We start from the raw sequence: 22,126 nt of genomic DNA, 5'->3' as shown, positions 1-22,126 counted from the left end.
GTTCCTATGCTGAGTTCTTTGGAAGTTTGTTAGTTGTATTTAAACATTTGCTCAAAATAATACCAACAGGAAATTTGCTAGGTAATAACAGTTTCACTGAAAATATGGAAATTCTATAGAATTTAGATTTACTTAAGTAATCATGTGTTAAAATGTGTGTGAGGGATTAATGTTTCCTGAGTTCTGAATGGGTAAATCCCACCTTTCAATATAAACATTTCTAAAGTTTCTTTTTATTGGTAAACAATGGAGCAAATCATTTATTTATTTATTTATTTTTAGTACCAGGACTTGAACCCATAGCACTTAAACACTGAGCCACATCACCAATCCTTTTTATTTTTTATTTGAGATGGGGTCTTGATAAATTGCTTAGGTTCCTTGCTAAATTCCTGAACTTTTGATCTTCCTGCCTTAGATTCCAAGTTGCTGGGATTACTGTTATGCACTGCAGAGCCCAAGTTTAGTTGTGCTTTTTTGGGGGGTTGAGGGCCATTACCTGGGATTGAACTCAGGGACACTCAATCACTGAGCCACATCTCCAGCCCTATTTTGTATTTTGTTTAGAGAGAGGGTCTCACTGAGTTGCTTAGCACCTTACTTTTGCTGAGGCTGGCTTTGAACTCATGATTCTCCTGCATCAGCCTCCTGAGCTGCTGGGATTATAGGTGTGCACCACCACGCCCAGGTAGTTATGCTTTTTGATAAGAAATTGTATTTTACTTGGGGTTTTTCTACCAGTAGTATTTATCTAGTTGCCAGGGTAACTTAGATCTAATTTTATTTTGTTTTTTTGCCCTACTTAGAACTTGAACCCAAGGACCTCACAGATGTTGGCTCTACCATTGAACTATATCTATACCCAGCTACTGATCTACTGATCTTTTTTTTTTTTTTTAAGAGAGAGGTAGAGAGAGGTAGAGAGAGAGAATTTTTTAATATTTATTTTTTAGCGGCGGGCACAACATCTTTGCTTGTATGTGGTGCTGAGGATCGAACCCAGGCCGCATGCATGCCAGGCGAGCGCGCTACCGCTTGAGCCACATCCCCAGCCCCTGATCTACTGATCTTAATGATGAGGGTTTAACTAAAAATTAATTATGGTTAAAATCTTGGTTATATAGTTAATATAACAAATTAATATCTTTCTGCAAATCTCCTCTATAATTAAACTTATTTAGGGGTGAAGGTTAAGAATTCTGCAGCAGTGATAATGGGGGACATTAGCAGAACCTGCAGGCATGTAGTCCCATGAAGATAAAGATCACTTAACCACATTTGAACAATCTAATGAACAAAACAAACCCAGTTCCATTTTAGCCTTTATTTACTTTTTAAAATACCTTTATTTTACTTATCTATTTTTTTAACCTTTGTTGTTTTTTTTTTAATATTTATTTTTTTAGTTCTCAGCAGAGAACTAAAACAAACAACATCTTTGTTTGTATGTGGTTCTGAGGATCCAAACTGGGCTGCATACATGCCAGGCAAGCGCGCTACCGCTTGAGCCACATCCCCAGCCCTTTACCTTTGTTTTATTTATTTATTTTTACATGGTGCTAAGGATCGAATCCAGGGTCTCACAGGAGCTAGGCGAGTGCTCTACTGCTGAGCCACAACCCCAGCCCTGCTTATCTATTTTTATGTGGTACTGAGGATCAAACCCAGGGCCTCGCACATGCTAGGCAAATGCTTTATTGCTGAGCCACAATCCCAGCCCCTAGTCTTTATTTTTTAAGGTATTGGAAGAAGTTAATTTTTTTTTTTTTAAAGCCTAGAAGTACATTTTAGAAGTGAAGAATTTTTTTTCTTCTTTATTCTTTTGGTACTGAAGACTGAATTCAGGAATGCTCTGCCATTGAACTACAGCCAGCTTTTTTTTTTTTTTTTTGTACCAGGGATTTAATCCAGGGACACTTTACCATTGAGTCACATCTCCAGCCCCTTTTTATATTTTATTTAGAGGCAGTGTCTTGCTAAATTGCTTAGGGCAGTTTAGCCTTGATAAGTTGGTGAGGCATATCCAGCTGGTTTTTAAATTTTATTTTGAGACAGGGTCTCCCTGTGGTGTCCAGGCTGACCTTGAACTTGCTATATCCTCCTGCCTCAGCTCCCTGAGTAGCTGGGATTATAGTCACATAACCTGGTCCAGCCCCAAAGTTTTGTGATTGATTGATTGATGCTGTATGGTTGGAGCCCAGAGCTGTGCACATTCTGTCACTGAGAGCTACATCCCCTGCCCTAAAGTTGTTGAGAATTTTAAAATAGTGGCCTGTTATGAATATTCTGATGGGATTGGGAATGTGGCTTAGTTGTAGAGCACTTACCTAGCCCAATGAGGTCCTTGGTTCTTTCCCCAGCACTGGTGATGGCTCTTTTGGGGGATGGGGGCGGGGTGGTGGTAGTGTGTACCTGGGATTGAACCCAAGGGCATTTAACCATTGAGCCACATCCCCAGCCCTTTTCATTTTTTATTTCAAGATAGTCTTGCTAAGTTGCTTAGAGCCTTGCTTAGTTACTGAGGCTGATCTTGAACCTGTGATCCTCTTGCTTCAGCTTCCTGAGTTGTTGGGATCACAAGCATGCACCAGCATACCCACCTTTAATGACTCTTTTTTTTTCTTATAACTTTTTATTTATTCATTCATTCATTTTTGTGGTGCTGAGGATACCAAACCCAGTGCCTCACATAGCCAGGCATGTGCTCTACCACCAGGCCACAACCCCAGTCCTTTAATAACTCTTACTGTATTAAATGAATTATTATTATTGTTATTATTATTATTATTATTATTAGGTAGTGCTTGGAATCAAATCAAGAGCCTTGTTTATGCTAGGCAAGAGCTCTGCCACTGAGCCTCACTCTTAAGTATAAAAATACATTTTTATAGTTGAATTTATGCTTTTTTTTTTTTTAAAAAAAAGTGGTGCTTCATTTATTTAAAAAGCAGGTAATTAATGACAAAATATTTCCATTTCATGTATAACTTGTTTCTACCTGTTGTTGAAATTAGTATAGTAAGTAAGGTTTCTACAGCCCAACTGGCAAAATTTACGGACATCTTCTAGACAGGTCAACATGGACACTTCCACTGGGTTATATTTACAAAAGTGGTCAAATTCTTTTTTTTTTTTTTTTTTTTGAATATTTATTTTTTAGTTGTAGTTGGATACAATATTTTTATGTGGTGTTGAGGATCAAACCCAGGGCCTTGCACGTGGCAGTCAAGCGCTCTACCGTGGAGCCACAACTCCAGCCCAAAAAGCGGTCAAATTCTTGCTAACTCCTGCCCCAGTTCATGCTATAAAGTTTAGTGCACAGTTCCCTGAAACAAAAGCACAAGTGCAGACACACAGAGAGAAGCCATAATGAATAGATAACCTGATTTGAGTAAAACTTGAACTCTGTGAATTATATGCTTTGGAACATAAATAAGACAAAAAATAAAAAGCTAAATGACTATCCCCCCTACCCCCATGAAAAACAGGCCTTTTCTTTTTGGTGGTATTGGGGACTGAACTTGCTAGGAAAGCACTGTACCATTGAGCTATATCCCCAACCCTTTCTTTTTTTGTTTCTTTCTTTCTTTAATTTTGAGACATGGTCTAAGTTTCCCAGACTGGCCTCAAATTTGTGATTCTTATGCTTTGGCTTCCTAGGTAGCTGGAATTATAGGTGTGCATCTGGCTATCTCTTCTCTTTGCCATGGTTGCTAGAATGCTCAGTGCTAAATTTGAATTTATGCTGTGATAATACTCTGCATGCATGCATTTTCTCAAAGAATATTTAGCCATTTTTTTTTCTATTCATAGTATATATTAAGTCTCTTAGTTATGGAGAATAACTGCATATAGCACATTTCTCTTTATGTGTATACCTTGAACAAATTGACATTTTTTTTTTCTTACTTTCCTCCCCCCCCCCTTCTTTTTTTCTTGTTTTGGTACTGGGGTTGAACCCAGAGGTACTTTACCAGCTATATCCCCAGTACTTTTAATTTAATTTTTTAAAAATATCTGTATTTATTTTTTGTTTACTTTTATGTAGTGCTGAGGTTCAAACCCAGTGCCTCACATGTGCGAGGCAATTGCTCTGCCACTGAGCCACAACCCCAGCACCTCCAGTCCCTTTTTAATTCTTTATTTTGAGATAAGTTCTAAGACTGGTTGCAATCTTGCCTTAGCCTCTCAGTTGCTAGGATTACAGGTATGTGTTGAATTTTTTTTTTCCCTTTACTGGTTACCACTGGAGATTTAACCCAGGGTGCTTTATCACTGAGTTAATCCCCAGCCTTTTAAATTTTTTATTTTAAGTTGTTGAGGCCCTCACCAAATTGCTGAGGCTGGCCTTGAACTTGGAATCCTCCTATCAGGCTAGGATTACAGGTATGTGCCAACATGCCTGACAAAAAAAAATTTATATGGTGCTGAGAGCCAGGTATGGCGGCACAGGCCTGTAATCTCATCTATTCAGGAAACTGAGGCAGCGAGACTTACAAGTTGAAGGCCAGTTCAACAGCTGTCTCAAAAACAAACAAAAAATAGCTTAGTGGTAGAGTACCCCTGGTACTCAAAAAAATAGAAATGATGCTGAGGATGGAACTCAGAACATAAGAGCATGCTGAGCAAACACCATTCCCATTCCCAAATTAATTAATTCTTCACAAGGAGGTACTCCTTGCTGGAGGGAACTTATGTTTTTCTTTTACTGGGTATTGAACCCAGGGGGTGCTCTAACTGAGCTACACCCCCAGTTCTTCTTCTTTTTTTTTTTTTTAAGAAATATTTTTTTTTTTTAAAGAGAGAGTGGAGGGAGAGAGAGAGAGAGAGAGAGAGAGAATGAATTTTTTTTAATATTTATTTTTTAGTTTTTCGGCAGGCACAACATCTTTGCTTGTATGTGGTGCTGAGAATCGAACCCGGGCCGCACGCATGCCAGGCGAGCCCGCTACTGCTTGAGCCACATCCCCAGCCCCCCCCAGTTCTTTTTTATTTTTATTTTTAGACAAGGTCTTGCTAAGTTGCCAGGGTTGGCCTCAGATCCTCCTGTTGCTTGGATTACAGGTAAGAACTGCCACACCCAACTTGGAGAAACTTTTTTGGTAGGGTAAAATTCCTGTGATGTACAAATGATTACAAACATGCTCTCTTGTGGTTAGGTCATTTATTACTGTTCTAGCTACCATAAATGTCCTGAAAATGTTTGTTAAGTCTACGTCTCTAATTAGATCTCTCTTGAGTTTTTGCCTGCTTGTTAGATATTTCCAGTACTATGTTGTATTGACACTAAAGACTTGGGCTGGGGTTGTGGCTCACAAATAGAGCGCTCACTTAACGTGCATGAGGCACTGGATATATTTGATCCTCGGCACCACATAGATATAAAAAATATTGTGTCCACTTATAACTAAAAAATAAATATTTGAAAAAAAATGCAGATGGGACTTTACCTTTTTCCATAAGTCTTCTATTCTCACTCTCCTGGATATTGGACACTACCAGGCCATGTAAGCATTAGAAATTGAGAATCATTTCCTCTTTTCACACATCCAGTTATTTTTTAATACATTGAGTCCCTGGTATTTAGCCCCCTCCTGTCATTGCTACTGCACCATATAAGTCCACACTCAGTTGTCACTCACTTGAATTGTAACAGTGGTCCCATAACTTTATCTTACGCCCTTCTAGCTGTGATGCCACCAAAGTAACCTTTATGAAACCCTAGTCTGACATATAACCCTGACCACATACACAAATGAAAAAAAACCCATCAACTCATCATTTTCCACAGCATTAAATAAATAGAAATTTCTTTGTGTGACATATAAAGCACCCATGATCTTTTTTGTTGTTGTTGTTGTTATTGTTTGTTTGTTTTGTTTTTTGGTGCTGGGGATTGAACTCGGGCACTTAACCACTGATCCACATCCCCACCTCTTTTTTGAACTTTATAGAGACAGGGTTTCACTGAGTTGCTTAGGGTCTTGCTAAGCTGCTAAGGCTGGCTTTGAACTTGCAATCCAACTGCCTCAGCTTCCTGAGCTGTTGGGATTGTTGGGATTACAGGTGTGCACCACCTCACCCCCAATAATTAGGTTCTTGATTATTTTCCAACTTTGTTTCCTATTTTTGCTCCATAGGTGGTCTCTGAAGGTACCATTGCCTAAGCTTTCCTCTGGAATGTTTTTTTGTCATGGGACTTTGCCTTTGCTCCCATTAGTGCAGTGAACTCCAGATATTAAGATCCAGTGCACTGTGAATGACCTCTTTAAATGTACTGGATTTGTCTTTACCAACTCCTTTTCCCTCTTAAGATTGTTTTAAAGCAAACCCCAAACATATCCACAGCCCGTCATCTCTAAATATTTTAGTTCCTAAAATATAGGGATGCTCTTTTTTGGGGGGGGCGGGTAACCAGGGATTGAACCCAAGTGCTCTTAACCACTGATCTACATTAAAAAAAAAAAAAATATATATATATATATATTTAGAGACAGGGTCTCACTGAGTTGCTTAGAGCCTTGCTCACTTGCTGAGGCTGGCTCAGCCTGCTGAGCCACTGGGATTACAGGCATGTGCCACTCCTGCCTCAGCCTCCTGAGCCACTGGGATTACAGGCATGTGCCACTGTCCCTGGCTCTGGACACTTTTTTTTTTAAATCATATTTTTTTTCACTTAAAAAATAGTAATCCCTTTATATCATCTAATATCTGTCTACTCAGTGTTCAGATTTCCCTGATTTTTCTCATAGTTTAAAAAAATTTTTTGGGGGGCTGGGGATGTGGCTCAAGCGGTAGCGCACTTGCCTGGCATGCGTGCGGCCTGGGTTCGATCCTCAGCACCACATACAAACAAAGATGTTGTGTCCACCGAAAACTAAAAAATAAATATTAAAATTCTCTCTCTCTCTCAAAAAAAAATTCTTTAAAAAAATTTTTTTAAGTATATGTATATATGTGTGTGTATATATATATATATATATATATATATATATATATATTTTACTTACAGGTAGACACAATATCTTTATTTTATTTTTATGTGGTGCTGAGGATTGAACCCAGTGCCTCCTGCATGCAAGGCAAGCACTCTTCCTCTGAGCCACAATCCCAGCCCCTCATAGTTTAAAATTTTAAGATTTTTTTAGTTTTTCGGCGGACACAACATCTTTGTTTTTGTATGTGGTGCTGAGGATCGAACCTGGGCTGCACGCATGCCAGGCAATCGCGCTACCGCTTGAGCCACATCCCCAGCCCCCAAATTTCCATGTTTTCTTTTGCCTTTTTTATTATCAGTTTTACTGGTTATGATTCACATACCATTCAACTCACCAATTTAAATGTACAAACCAACAGTTTTTAGGATAGTCAAAGTTATACAACCATTACTATGATTAATTTTAAAAGCATTTTCATCATCACTCAGAAAGAATCCAAATATCCATTGATGGTTACTCCTAGTGTTATTTCTATGACCATGTATTTGCCCATTCTGAACACTTCATATGTATAGGATTTTTTTTTAATATTTACTTTTTAGTTGTAGTTGGACACAATACCTTTATTTTATTTATTTATTTTTCATTGGTCCCGAGGATCGAACCCAGGACCTCACATGTGCTAGGCGAGCGCTCTACTGCTGAGCCACAACACCAGCTCCTGTTTTTGTTTTTTGTTTTTGCTTTTTTTAAAAAAAAAAATAGTCTTGCTGTGTTGCCCAGGTTACTCTCAAACACTTGGGCTCAGTTGATCTTTCCTCTCCAAAGTGACTGGGACTATAGTCATGCACTACAATGTCCTGTTTGGGCATTTCATATAAATGGAATCATACATTTTAGTTTTGGGTTTTTATGACTGGCTTTTTTCACTTAGCATATTTTTGGAGAGGTTCATTCATGTTGTGGCATTATCAATACTTACTTCATTTTTATTGTTAGTGTAAAATTAAATATTTTATTTATTCATCCATTAGAAACTTGAATGGTTTTCACTCTTTGGTTTTTATGAGTAATGTTGTTACCAGCATTCATGTGTGATAGTGGGGACATAAGTTTTTATTTCTCTTGGGTATTTACCCAAGAATAGAATTGCTGGGTCATTTGATAATCTTAGTTTAACCTTTTGAGGGATTGCCAGACTGTTTCATGGTAGCCATACATGTTATATTGCCATCATCAGTGATAAGCAGTTTCTCTAGATACTCCCAAATACATGTACAGTTTTTTTATTTTTTTTTGGGTGATCCTGGTTATTGAATGCCTGGGCTCAGTCGGTCTCACTGGAAAAGCACTCTATACTGAGCTACATTCCTAGCCTCCCCCTAATTTTTTTCTTTCTTCTTATTTTTAAATTTTTTTTTGTTGTCCTCCTATGTTGCCCAGGCAACTTGAGATCCTCCTTCTGCAGCCTTCTGAGTAGCTGGGATTATAGATATGTGCCACAATACTTGGCTCGTTGTTTTTAAAATTAATTATTGGCAGTTGAAAGTATTTAACTGCTGAACTGCTGCCTTTAGATTTAAGGAATTTACTATAGGACTGGATATAATGACATTTTATTACAAATTAATTTATTCAGCACTAATATAATGGGAAGTTATTATGCTTCTAAAACTGGAGGTTAGGAGATTTGTGATTAAGTGATTATGGGAAATTCTAATTTCTTTCTTTTTTAAAAATTTTTTAGACCTTTATTTATTTTTTGGTGGTGCTGAGGATCGCACCCAGGGCCTCGCACATGCTAGGCGAGTGCTCTACCACTGAGCCACAACACTTCTCCAGAAATTCTAGTTTCAGACTTAGCTGCCTTCTTGGTTTTGGTACCAAGGATTGAACCCAGGGGTGCTTAACCACTGAGTCACATTCCCAGCCCTTTTAATTAAAAAAAATTTTTGCGGGGGGCACCGGGGATTGAACTCAGGGCACTTGAGCCACATCTCCAGCCCTATTTTGTATTTTCTTTACAGAGAGAGTCTCACTGAGTTGCTTAGCCCCTCAGCATAGCTGAGGCTGGCTTTGAACTCTTGATTTTCTTGCTTCAGCCTCCCGAGCCGTTGGGATTATAGGTGTGCGCCACTGTACCCGGCCCAGCCCATTTAATTTTGAGGGCCTTGTTCATGCTAGGCAAGTATTCTACCACTGAGCTCTATCCCTAGCGCTAGAGACAATATTTTAAATATATTTTCTTTTGAAAATGTATCAGCCTCACTAATCTATTTTTTAAATAGTGTTTTCTTTTTAATTTTTTAAAAAATATTTCTTATTTGTTGATAGACCTCTATTTACTTATTTGTATGTGGTGCTGAGAATCGAACCCAGTGCCTCACACATGCTAGGCAAGCACTGTACCATTGAGATATGACCCCATTCCACGATCTATTTTTTTTTTAATGTTTTTTTAGTTGTAGATGGACACGATACCTTCATTTTATTTTTATGTGGTGCTGAGAATCCAACTCAGTGCCTCACATGTGCTAGGTAGCATTCTACAACTGAGCTATTAACCTCAGCAACTGAGCTATTAACCCCCTAACAATCTTTTTTTTCCCTTTGGTACCGGGCATTGAACTCCAGGGTATTCAACCACTAAGCCACATTTCCAGCCCTATTTTGTATTTTCTTTAGAGACAGGGTCTCACTGAGTTGCTTAGTGCTTACCATTACTGAGGCTGGCTTTGAACTCGAGATTCTCCTGTTTCAGACTCCTGAGCCACTGGGATTATAGGTGTGTATCACCATGCCCAGCCTAAGAATCTATTTTTAAATTTAGCATTTAGGAATTGCCTGATGGTGCACACCTGTAATCCCCAATGGCTCGGGAGGCTGAGGCAGAAGGATCATGAGTTGGAGGCCCTAAGCAACTCAGCAAGACCCCATCTCTAAATAAAATACAAAAAAGGGTGTGGCTTTGGCTCTGTGGTCAAGCACCCCTGAGTTCAATCTCTGTACAACAACAATAATAAATAAATAAACTAACTAATAAACTTGACATTTAAAAAAAATTTCCCTGTCTGGGCACGGTGGTACACACCTGTAATCCCAGTGACTCAGGCAAGAGGATTGCAACTTCAAAGCTAACCTCAGCAATTTAGTGAGGCCCTAAGCAATTTAGGTGAGACCCTGTCTCAAAACATAAAAATATCTGGGGATGTGGGTTTAATCCTTGGTATCCCCCTCCAAAAAAAAAAAATCCCCAAGTGTTCATTATTTAATTGCTTTCTTTTTGTTGGAGCTGAAGATTATTTTACTTTCTAAACAGTATATTGTTAGGCATTTATTTTTTCTTGTTGGTGCTGGGGATTCAACTCCAGGACATTGCATATGATAGGCAAGCACTGTACTGCTGAGCAATATCTCCAATACTTGGACACCTTTTTTTTTTTTTTTTCTTTTTGGAATCTGAATATGTTGCTCATATTTTGCTGACCTCAAATTCCTGGAGTCAACAATCCTGTGGTCTCACCCTCCCAAATAGCTGGGATTTCAGGCATGTGCCATTGTTGTGTTTTTAAAACGCCTTTCAGTCTAATATCTAAGAATCACAACTAGTTTTTATTTTTTGTATAGTGCTTATAGCTGAAAGAAATCTTAATGATCATGTAATTATACAAATAAGGACATTAAGGGCTATATGGAGGAAAATAACTAGCTTAGAGTTATATGGGGAATTTATTTTAGAGCTAACAATACAACTCTGGTCTCTGAGCTCTATTTATTGAATCAGTGATGGTAATCACTAATAAATTATTTTATACCCCCCTTGGACTTTTAAATTGTATAATTCTTTAAAAGCCAGGTGTATGGAGATATGATTTATTAATTGTATGTGTGCGCACGCTCGCGCGCGTGTGTGTGTGTGTGGGGGGCGTACTAGGGATTGAACCCATGGCCTTGTGCATGTGAGGCAAGTACTCTACCAACTTAGCTATATCCCCAGCCCAAATTAATCTTTTTTTATAGGTATATTTTGTGAATTTTGATGAATACACAGTCATATCTACTTTTTCTGTTTTCTTGGGACAGAGAGTATTTCCCAAGGTGGCCTCAAACTTGGAATTCTCCTGTTTCAGCTTCCTGAATAACTATGAGTATAGCCTCAGTGGTGGTGTCTGCATCTTCACAGGAAAAAGTGACATGATGTGGGAGCGCAGTTTTCATATCATACTTGTGTATGTGAGAACAAAGTGAAATTAATTTTTTCTCTTCCAAAGTATAGTGCGGAAAATAGCTAAGAAGATTATTATTTAAAAGTTATTGTGTAGTATAGTGAATGCTTATTAATTTGGATTCTAATAATTTGAAATTTATAAGTTTTAAGTAAGGAGGATTATGGGGGGAGAGGTATTCTAACGTAACTGAACACTTTAAATGGACTTGGTGACAGTAGCTTTTAAAATTGATTTTGGTAAAATATATTACATTACCTTTGTAACTATTTTTAAGGGTACAATTCATTGACATTAAGTACACTTACAAAATTGTGTAATCAGCATTATCATCTGTTTCCTGAACATTTTTATTATTCCAAATTAAAACTCTGAACTCCTTAAAACAACAATTCCCCATTTTCCCTGGTAACCTGTTGCTTTCTTTTGTGTCTTTTTGAATTTGCCTATTTCCTGGTTATATAAGTGGAATTATACAATATTTGTCCTTTCTCATCTAACTTATTTCATCTAGTATAATCATTTCACGATTTAGCTGTGTTATAGAATGTATCAGAATTTTATTTATTTATTTATTTTTTTAAAGATAGAATCAGCCTTAAGAGTGGTGATTTAGAAGGGTGGAGGGAGCCCAGCGTTGTAAAGGTAGCCAGAATTAACTTTTTTTTTTTTTTTTTTTTTTTGAGAGAGAGAGAGAGAGAGAGAGAGAATATTTCAATATTTATTTTCAGTTTTCGGCGGATACAACATCTTTGTAAGTGGTGCTGAGGATCGAACCCAGGCCACACAAATGCAAGGCAAGCATGCTACCGCTTGAGCCACATCCCCAGCCCAATATCAGAATTTTATTATTATTATTTAGCAGTACTGGGGATTGAACCCAGGAATGTTCTACCTCTGCTCAACATCCCCAGCCTTTCTTTCTTTGTTTTTGGCATTGCTGGAGATTTAATTCAGGGCCTCAACCATACTAGGAAAGCACTGTACCACTGAGCAACATCCCAAGCCCTTTAATTTTATTTGGATAGGGGTTTTGCTACATTGCTGAGGCTGGCCTTGGATTTGGAATCCTCTTGCCTCAGTCTTCTGAGTACCTGGCATTATGGGCATGCACTATTACACCTGGCAGGATTTCAGTACTTTTTATAACTGTATAAGATTTAATTATGTAATCTATAGATGGATGGATAATTTTTACTTTTTGAGTATTATGAGAAATACTTTCTCTCCTCATGTTCAGTTAAGACTCAAGAGTTCCATAATATTTGTTTCCAACAGTTCTCCTTGATGCATTAGTTGTTTAGATGAAGGATCAAATTCCTGGATTTTTTTCTACTCCACCATCTTCCTTCCTTCCATCCTTTTCTTCTTCCCTTTCCTCCTCCTTCCCTTTCTTCTTTCCTCTCCTTCTCCTCCCTCCTCCCCTTCCTCCCTTCCTCCCTTCCCTTTCCCTTTCCTTCCCACTTCACCCCTTTCTTTCGGTAGGTTCTAGGGATTGAATCTGGAGGTACTTAACCACCAAGCCACATCCCCAGCTGGTTTTATATTTTATTTCGGGTCTCTCAAAGTTGCTGAAGCTGACTTTGAACTTGTGACCTTCCTGCTTCAGCCTTCTGAGCTGCTAGCATTGTAGGCATGTGCCACTGTGCCCACCTTACTTCATCATTTTCTGTGACATAGTGACTACTAATTTTTTTTTTTTTTAAAGAAAGAGTGAGAGAGAGGAGAGAGAGAGAATTTTAATATCTAATTTTTAGTGTTTGGAGGACACAACATCTTTGTCTGTATGTGGTGCTGATGATCGAACCCGGGCCGCACGCATGCCAGGAGAGCGCGCTACCGCTTGAGCCACATCCCCAGCCCACTACTAATTTCAAAGGAAGGGATGGAGCCAACCATCATTTTTTTTGGGAAACTATATTATATACTGGATAGCAAAATTATTGTTATAACTCCTGTAGAGTGTCAGGTATATAAGGCAGTGAGTAAAGTTGAGTTATATTTTCTCATTGTAAATGTTTTTAGATTTATTTTTAAATGCTATTTATTTTTAAATGCTTTGTTTCGATTTTATGGGTTATGATTTTAGAGTCTACAAGCAATTTTAAGAGAGGGCTTAGTGTTGGGGCTGGGGATGTGACTCAAGTGGTAGCGCGCTCGCCTGGCACGCGTGCGGCCCGGGTTCGATCCTCAGCACCACATACCAAGAAAGATGTTGTGTCTGCCGAAAACTAGAAAATAAATATTTAAAAAATTCTCTAAAAAAAGAGGGCTTAGCCTTGAGGCTGTCACTTAAAACTATTGATACTTATTTTGCAGTGGAATTAATATAAAATTGTATATTTTAGTGAACCTTTGAATTTTATTGTGCTAAATCCTCATTCTTCTTTAATGTTAATTAACATGGTGATGGGGGTTAGCACAGTAGTAGCCTTCAGGAAGCCCCAGTAGTGTCCATTGCTTCTAGTTCCATTTACTGGGAAGGTTAAGATGGGAGGATTCCTTGAGCTCATGAGTTTGAGACCAGCTTGGGCAATATAGCCATACTCCTATAAACAAACAAAAACCCCGAAAGTCTGTGAAGTATAATATAATGGTTAAAAATGTGAGCTCTAGAGTCAACTGGATTCTCAGACTGTTAAGCTGTGATCCCCAGCAAATAATTAAACCCTGGTATGCTTCAGTTTCTTCTTTAAAATGGTGGTTTTGGGATGACATCTGTCTTGTTAGGATGCTTTGAGAATTAAATGTGTTAGTACACATAGAAGTACTTAGAAGGGGGCCTGCTATATAAAAAGCACACTTATTGTGTTAGTTGCTATTAGTGAATATACCTTTTCATTTTAAGTAGTACATAAGTTAAAAATAATATTGAACATGGGGCTCGGGTTGTGGCTCAGTGGTACAGCGCTCGCCTAGCATGCATGAGGCACTGGGTTCGATCCTCAGCACCACATAAAAGTAAAATAAAGATATTGTGTCCATCTAAAAGGAAAATAAATATTTGAAAAAATAATAATAATATAGAATGTTAAATATAATATAAAGTTTTATGTAACACTACCCTACCACCTCTTCCCAGTATCCCAGCCCTCACTTCTTTTTTTTTTTTTTTTTTTTTTTAATTGGGGATTGAACCTAGGGGTGCTTAATTACTGAACCACATTTCCAGCCCTTTTTATTTTTTTATTTTGAGAAAAAATAAAATTTGCTGAGGCTGGCTTTGAATCCTCCTGCTTTAGCCTTCCAAGTAGATGGGATCTTGGGTATGTGTCACCATACCCAGCTAATTTTTTAAAAATATTTTCAGTTGTGGATGGATACAAGAACTTGATTGATTGATTGATTGTGTGTTGCTGAGGATATAACCCAAGGCCTCACAAGTGGTCTACCACTGAGCCACAATCCTAGTACCCCAGCTGAGTTTTTTTTTGGGGGGGCGGGGGAGGTTCTGGGGGTTGAACCCTGGAGTACTTAACCACTAAGCCACATCCCCAGCCCTTTTATTTTTTGATAGTGTCTTGCTAAGTTGCTTAGGGCCTCACTGATTTGTTGAAGCTTGTTTTGAACTCACAATCCTTCTGCCTTAGTTTCCTTAGCTGCTGGGATTACAGGTATGGGTCACTGTGCCTGGCTTTTAAATTAAATTAATTTTAAAAATAATTATTAAAATTGTGATAAAATATACACAACAAAATTTAACATTTTAACCATGTCACAATTACCGCTTAGTAGCATTAGTACATTCTATTATTGTGTAGTTCCAGAGAGTTTTTACCCATTCTCGTCTTAATTTTTTCTGGTGGTTGCCATTGTAATTCTTTTTTGTTGTTGTTGTTGTTTGTGAGCAGTCAGCCAACCCAGAGCTATCATAATTCTAAACAATGTATTTATTCATTTTTTATTTTTGTACTTTTTTTTGAGGGGTACCTGGGATTGAACTCAGGGGTACTTGACCATTGAGCCACATCTCCAGCCCTATTTTTGTATTCTGGGTCTCACTGAGTTGCTTAGTACCTTGCTTTTGCTGAGGCCTGCTTTGAACTCATAATCTTCTGCCTCAGCCTCCTGAGCTGAGTGAGCCACCGCACCTGGCTCACATTTTTTTTCTTCTCTTCTACTCCCGCTCCTCACATACTGGATGTCTCCTGTATACATGCATGTACAGTCCTCTGGTCTACCAGTAAAAATATGTCATAATTATAGATATTCATTGCTAATAATATTAAAATGTAATAAAACAATTTTATTTCCCACATATTTTGTATTCTCTGCACTGTTTTTCTTTTTTTTTTTGGTGTGTGTGTGCGCGTGTGTGTGCGTGCGCGTGTGTGGTCTGCCACTTTGTATGGTGCTGGGGATTGACCCTGGGCCTTGTGCATGCTTGCCAAGAGCTCTACCAGTGAGCTATACATCTAGCCCTATTTTCATTTTCTTTTTCTACTCATCTGTTAATAGATGCTTGGATTCTTCTGCTTTTTGTCTTACTGTGAATCATGTGTCTGTGAACATTCATGTATACTTTTTTTTTTTTTAAAAGAGAGGTGGGGAGAGAGAGAGAGAGAGAGAGAGAGAGAGAATTTTTTTAAAAATATTTATTTTTTAGTTATCGGCGTACACAACATCTTTGTTTGTATGTGGTGCTGAGGATCAAACCCGGGCCGCACGCATGCCAGGCGAGCGCGCTACCGCCTGAGCCACATCCCCAGCCCTCATGTATACTTTTAAAAGAAATATTATTTTTTAGTTGTAGTTAGACACAATACTTTTGTTTTATTTATTTAATTTTATATGGTGCTGAGGATTGAACCCAGGGCCTCGAATGTGCTAGGCTAGCACTCTATGCACTGAGCCACAACCCCAGCCCTCATGTAATCTTTTTTATGTAAATATACTATCATTTCTCTTGGTTATATATCAAGGAATAGAATTGCCAGGTCATATGGTAAGTATGTTTAATCTTTTGGGGAACTGCCAGATACATTTTTTTGGTGTGACTACATCATTTTACCTTCCCACCAACCCACTAGAATTCTGGAGTGAGTCTGTTGTTGTTTTACAGGTGCTTTACCACAGAGCCACATCCCCAGCCCTTTTTGTATTTTTATTTTTGAGACGGGATCTTACTAAATTGCTTAGGGCCTTTCTAAGTTGCTGAGGCTGACCTCAAACTTTGGATCCTCCTGCCTCAGCCTCCTGAGTTGCTGGGATTACAGGGCATATGCTACCACACCCAGCGCTGCATTCTGCATGGTCATTGTTGTTAGTCTTAGAATACTCCCTTTATGAGAGAAAGCAAAGCATATGGAAATGGTAGGAGACCTTCAATGTTACACAAAATTATAAGAGGTTGTGAGGGGCAAGGGGGAGGGGAAAAAAAAAAGGGAGAGAATTGAACAACAGCAGTAGAGGTAGAGGGAAGATGGGAGGGGAGGGGAGGGGAGGTGGGATAGTAGGGGATAGGAATGGTAGCAGAATACAACAGTCACTAATATGCCATTATGTAAAAATGTGAGTGTGTAACCGATGTGATTCTGCAATTTGTATTTGGGGTAAAAATGGGAGTTCATAACCCAATTGAGTCAAATGTATGAAAGATGATATATCATGAGCTCTGTAATGTTTTGAACAATCAAAAAAAAAAAAAGACTACTTCCTTTACCATCATACTGGGTGGGGATTTCTTCTCTTTCTACTTTTGTAGGAGTATCTGTTTTCTGAATTTTGTATCTGCTTTGGTTCATTCTCTTGTTTGAATATATCAGTCCCCCCCCCTTTTTTTAAGTTGTTGATGGACCTTTATTTATTTGTATGTGGTGCTGAGAATCAAACCCAGTGCCTCACACATGCCAGGCAAGCGTGCTACTACTGAGCCACAACCCCAGCCTCTTGTTGTTGTTTTTGTAGAAATAGGGGAATGAACCCAGGACCTCACATGTTAGGGAAGCATCCTACCACTGAGCTAGCTACATCTTTCACCCCAATTTTATTGATTTTTAATTTGAAACTGAAGTTTGTGTAGGCAAAGCTGAAATTGCCTAGGCAGCTTCCTAAGTAGCTAGGGCCACCAAACCTGTTAACTTGAGAATTTTAAGATTATTACTGTTATTGTCTTAGTTCTAAAGCTATTGTTCAAAATCCTGTCTGTTTTGGTGAACTGTGTGTGTGTGTGTTTTTTTCTCCCCTCCTTCCCTTCTTCTTCTTCTGGAAGTTTTTCACACTTCAAAATTTTCTGACATTATTTCAGTTGTATTTTTTTTCTGAACAGCTTTGCTGTTTTGTTTAGGGAGCACCCATTTTCTGGGTATTGGACTGCCTGAATTAATCCTGTAATTTGAAAAATATTTTTTTGCTAATTTCAATTTGTGTTTTTGTTCTTTTAAATAATTACTTCATTCTTACCTTCCATTTCTTCTGTGGAGTTTATAATTTTGGTTGTCTTATAAACTTATTATGGTGTAATTTATATGTAGTACTGATTGTAGAAAAGTAGTACCCCCTTGTGGTACTGGGGTTGCGTCCCAGGGCATACTAAGCAAGTACTCTACTACACTCCCAGCTCTTATTAGTTGTACCAAATGTGTATACACAGACACACACACACACACACCTTCTACTACAAATTATGGGCCATTTCTATCATCCCTGAAAGTTCCTTCCTCTTCTCCTACCTAATATCAGGTATTTTGTTAAAGCAACAGAATGTGAATTAATGTAAATGTTCATGTGATTTTATACCTCTCTATCTTTTTTCCATACCCAAAATTCTGGTTCTTTTTTTTTTTTTTAATATTTATTTTTTAGTTTTCAGTGGTTCTGAGGATCGAACCTGGGCCGCACGCATGCCAGGCGAGTGCGCTACCGCTTGAGCCACATCCCCAGCCCCCAAAATTCTGATTCTTATAGAATATAATAAATTAGAATATTCTCATTGTTAATTACTCATTTATTTCTCAAATATTAGGTAGTATCTCATCATAGCAATTATAATGTTAGCATTACCAATATAACATTACCAATATAATAACTAAGGATAGTTGTATATATTGATTTTATTGTTTAATCTCTGTATCTATTTATAGTACCAGGGATTAAACCCAGAGGCACTAAACTATTGAGCCACATTTCCAGCCCCACCCCCCCCCTTTTTTTTTTTTTTTTGAGACAGGGTCTTGCTAAATTGTGTAGGATCACACTAAGTTGTTGAGGCCAGCTTTGAAGTTGAGATCTTCCTGCCTCAGCCTCCCAAGCCACTGGGATTATAAGTATGTGACACTGTATCCAGCAACCTCCTATTATTTTAATTCTACAAGTAATCATATAGTTCAGTGATTTACACACTTCTTTTTAAAGGGGTAGGTAGGCAGATATTTTAGGATTTGTGGGCCAAGAGACAAAATCAAAGGCGTTTTTTAGCTATTTATATCATAAGAAAAAACAATTTTTCAGAAATCATCTTTGACAACATTCAAAGTATAAATATTGAGCTTTTTTTTTTGTAGTTCAAGTCTTTTGATGAGGATGATGGAATTCTGAGAGGATGGATAATGTTTCACTTAATAAAGCTACTGTTCATTTTTATTAAAATGGATTGCTAATGTTAATCTTTGAGATTTCCTCTCTGGAAATGTCTTTTCACACAGATTGGTATTGCCTAACACAGATATCAGATTTTAATTGCTTATTTATTGCTTGCAAGGCAATAAGTATCCCAATTCTATTAGATATTTCTCTCATTCACTCTCTCCTTTGGTACTAGAGATGGAATCCAGGGCTGACATTTTCAGCTCTTTCTATGTTTTCATTTTATTTTATTTAGAGATGGGATTTCACTAACTTGCTGAGGCTAACCTTGAACTTTCAGTCCTCCTGCCTTAGCCTTCTGTGCTACCACACCCTGGGCTAGATACTTGTCTTGAAATTTGCTTTTTGGCATGTGGTCATAGTACACATTAACCATATCCAATTGAAATTCCTCAGTTGCACAGTTAACTGGGTTTAAACTTCAGTAAATTTCCTTTGTACTTCTAAAGTTCTGAAGAACAATGCTAAAACTGCAGTTTGAACTCAGACCATATATTTGTAGCAAAACTGTGTTAACTTTTTAAGAAAATATTTATTATTTTTTAGTTGTAGTTGGACACAATATCTTTATTTTATTTTTATGTGGTACTGAGGATCGAACCCAGGGCCTCACACGTGTTAGGCGAGCCCTTTACCATTGAGCCACAATTCCAGCCCCCTGTGTTAACTTTTGACAGCACAGAAAGTGTACATAGCATTTGACATTTATTCAAATGACCTTGTTTTTGAAATCTTTTAGGCTTTACCCTACAGTATGTTTTGCACATGAGTACTATTTTTCTTATAATTTTAGTTTAAATTCATTAAGAAATATCAAGTTTTCAGCAAGACCTAATTTCTAATTTCCAAAGCTATAGCAGTGTTCTATAGCAGTGGTTGAGAGTAGTTCTTTTCCTTTAGAAAAACTTGTCTTGACTTTGAGCTCAAAAAATAAAACATCACTTCCAAGCCATCAAACTGCTCTGTATAAGGGCATAATCAGGATATTCAACTTCTTTGCATATTGCTGATGGTTTAATACATGAAAGTGAATTAATTTTATCTTTTGGCACTATGGTCAGTTACATATGATAGATTCAAATATTTTCTGCAAAGCTGGGCATGGCAGTGCACAGGTATAATCCTAGCTACTCAAGAGATTGAGGCAAGAGGATGGTAAATTGGAGGCCAGCCTCAGTAATTAGAAAGATACTGTCTCAAAAAAAAAAAAAAAAAAAAGGGCTGGGAATGTAGCTCAATGTTAGAGTGCCCCTGGGTTCAATCCCCATTACAACAATAACAAGAAAACAAACATATTTCCTGCAGAGTACCTACCAATGAACAATGTAAACAGCTATAAACTTAAAACAGTTTTCATAAATTTCTTTAATTTGCTTAAGATGTTCTGTTCCACACGTATTTTTACCATTACCAATTGTAATGTTTCTTAGTACAGTCATCTTAAGGTTGTAACAAAGTATTGTTTTCTCAAGTTTGAAAATGTTCTTACCTATAGTTCCAAACAGACATGCATAGAGGCTAATTCCTTAGTCATTTCAAACTCTGTATCGACTGCTCAAATAAACAGCAACTGAGCAGTATCAGTAACATATGCTGACTCATCTAGAGCCAAGGAAAACCTCTTTGAAATCATTTGCCTTGTTTTTTAATTTACTATTGCTGTTGCTCCCAATATTCTCAAGTTGCTGAACAAATATTATCACCACAAAGCTGACAATCTTGAACTTGTTCATCTTCTTTGCTGTAATCAAACACTATCTAATTAACCCACCATCAGTAAATGGCTCTCCTTGGTAGGCTAACAAATAAGCCACTCACTAAGTTAGTTTTTTTACAGTTTCATTTTTAATTTCATGAAGAAATTTTGTTGTAGTGAAGTATTCCACTTAAAATTTTCTTTCTTTCTTTCCTTTTTTTTTTTTTTTTTTTGTGATCCTGGGGAATGAACCCAGAGCCTTGTGCATTGCAAGGCAAGCACTGAACCATCTGAGCTATATCCCTAGACCTTCCACTTACAGTTTTCTAATGAATATTGTTTCATTAGAAACAATGAGTTGGAGACAGCTGTAATGAGATGACTGCAGTCTGATAATGGCTATGCATTCTTTTAGCATAGTGTCATTGCATAATAAAGACAATGCTTTGCCACCTAGTTTTTTTTTTTTTTTTTTTTTTTTTGGTACTAAGGATTGAATTCCAGGGGCAGTGGACCACTGAGCCACATGTCCAGCCTTATTTTGTATTTTATCTAGAGACTGGGTCTCGCCTTGCTTTTTGCTGAGGCTTGCTCTGAACTTGTGATCTTCTTTTCTCAGCGTCCTGAGCAGCTCCACTGCACCTGGTTTACCATCTAATTTGATGACAAAATAAAGCACTCCATTGTGCCTAAAAGTGTGACATAGGAAGTCCACTTTTTTCTTCCTTTGAAATGGTGGGTTATGCAGTGATAATGAAACAAAAATGTCTCAGTACAACTGAGTGCAGTGGCACATGCCTGTAATCCCAGCATTGGGAGGCTGAGGCAGGAGGATCATGAGTTCAAAGCCAGCCTCAGATATTTAGCAAGGTGCTAAGCAACTCAGTGAGACCCTGTCTCTAAATAAAATACAAAATAGGGCTTTGCAGTGTGGGTCAGTGGTCAACTGCCCCTGAGTTCAATCCCTGTTACCAGGAAAAAAATATTTTTTGTAACGCGAGTCTGCTGAAAACCTGTTAGTTTTTGTTTCCCTGAACATATTTTTGTTTTCTATTAGTTTTTTATTTATTTTTTTGGTAGTTGCAGATGGACAGAATGCCTTTATTTTATTTGTTTATTTTTATGTGATGATAAGGATCGAACCCAGTGTCTCACACATGCTCAGCAAAGTGCTCTACCACTGAACTACAGCCCCAGCCCTTTGTATTTTTGATTTGTTTTTTCCCCAAACAAAATTGGGGATTGGACCTGAGTCTTGCACATGCTAGGCAAGTGTTCCATCTCTGAAGTGTACCCTTGGTCCCACAATTATTAGTTTTTGAAGCATTTAAATATATATATAATTCTAGGCTAGCATTTCCCTTCTCCACATTTTCAGCCCTTCAGAGTTGTCATTCATTGTTTTCTGACTTTCATAATTTCTTTTAGCAATGCTGTTATTGCTACATATGATTTTCTTTTTTTTTTTTGTACTGGGGATTGAACTCAGTGGCACTTAACTACTGAGCCTGTATCCCAATCCCCCTCCCCCCGCCTTTTTTTTTTTTTAAGTTATCAGTGGATCTTTTATTTATATATGGTGCTGAGAATTGAACTTGGTGCCTCACACATCTAGGCAAGCACTCTGCCACTGAGCTACAACCCCAGCCCTCCCAAGCCCTTTTTATATTTTATTTTGAAAC

At 37.8% G+C, this 22,126-nt stretch overlaps 1 protein-coding gene across 1 annotated transcript in view; it reads left to right on the top strand.

Annotated features, from left to right (window-relative positions):
* The window catches only part of Ube2r2 (ubiquitin conjugating enzyme E2 R2), a 101,910-nt gene that overhangs the window by 15,252 nt on the left and 64,532 nt on the right, over positions 1 to 22,126 (top strand). The gene's annotated exons all lie outside the window — the stretch shown is intronic.

Source organism: Callospermophilus lateralis, chromosome 2 (genome assembly GCF_048772815.1).
Source record: "Callospermophilus lateralis isolate mCalLat2 chromosome 2, mCalLat2.hap1, whole genome shotgun sequence".
Classification (NCBI taxonomy): Eukaryota; Metazoa; Chordata; class Mammalia; order Rodentia; family Sciuridae; genus Callospermophilus; species Callospermophilus lateralis.
This window is presented reverse-complemented; position numbering and strand designations above follow the sequence as displayed.